General features: G+C 39.2%; 1 protein-coding gene across 1 annotated transcript in view; it reads left to right on the top strand.

The window, feature by feature from the left end:
- KIDINS220 (kinase D interacting substrate 220) overlaps positions 1 to 1069 on the top strand; it is a 133687-nt gene that overhangs the window by 50347 nt on the left and 82271 nt on the right. The window lies entirely within an intron of this gene.

Raw genomic sequence — 1069 nt, 5'->3', positions numbered from 1 at the left:
GAGTAGCTGGGCATTGTGGTGGACGCCTGTGGTCCCAGCTACTTGGGAGGCTGAGGCAAGAGAATCCCTTAAGCCCAAGAGTTTGAGATTGCTGTGGGCTGTTTGGTGCCATGGCACTCTACCCAGGGCAACATGGTGAGACTCTGTCTCAAAAAAAGAAAGAAGGTAAAAACTAAGTCAGTTTTGAAGATGAGTTGGATTTAGATGGGTAGAGGAAGGGAAACCTGAGAGTCTCAGTCAAGGGCAGTAGCAGGATGAGAACATCTGAGAAAACTGTAAAGTGAAAGACTGTTCCAAGCTCATGAGTGCATCAGTCTGGTGGAGGGGTGGGGCTGTGAGGCAGAGAAATTTAATGGGAAGGAAGGTGGGACCAGAGATGTTTGAGGGCCACCCTAAGAAAGTTGGGCAGCTAGCTAGCGTAAAGAACACCATCAGGGAAATTTTGATAAAGGAAAATTTATCAAATTAATGTGGCAGCAGCTAAAAGTCATTCCTTATCTTTTGGGTTAAAATCATATTTTCACTAAAAGATGATTTCTAGTTCACCTATTCAGACTTTCACCTAACTACTTTGTGCCTGTCAATCCTATTTTCCTGTGTTTTAATCAGCTTTTTTCTTCTTTAGCTATTAATTTTTGGTTTTTGAGCTAGATAGGATTTTTAAGGATCTGATCAAGAAAGTATAAGGGTGCAGGGCAGGTGGAAATAAACAAAGCTAAAAATGATAATGCCGTATGTTTGAGAAGTACATTCTCTTGCATTATCTTTTGAAACATTGAGCGAGTACACCTAACCATATTACAGATGCAAATCCAAGAGTCAGGGCATTTAAGTGACTTGTCAGTTTATAGAGTTCAGGCGTTCCTGAAATCTGTTTGTGTTGTAAAAGTATAGTTTACTTTTATTAACTATATGGGATTGCTGCTTTTAAAGTCAAGCAATGTTAAGTTTTCATAGACTTCTTTCATGAAGAGTTCTCAAAAATAAATCCAAGATAGCATAAGGATTAATGTTATTCCCCACCATATTGCCTGTTCAAATGCTTTCTGGAAGAAAAGATTCTTTTTTT

The sequence above is a fragment of the Otolemur garnettii genome, unplaced genomic scaffold (assembly GCF_000181295.1).
Source record: "Otolemur garnettii isolate 467f Iridium unplaced genomic scaffold, OtoGar3 scaffold00022, whole genome shotgun sequence".
NCBI lineage: Eukaryota > Metazoa > Chordata > Mammalia > Primates > Galagidae > Otolemur > Otolemur garnettii.
Note: the sequence above shows the minus strand (reverse complement) of the source record. Positions and strands in the feature narration are given on the sequence as shown.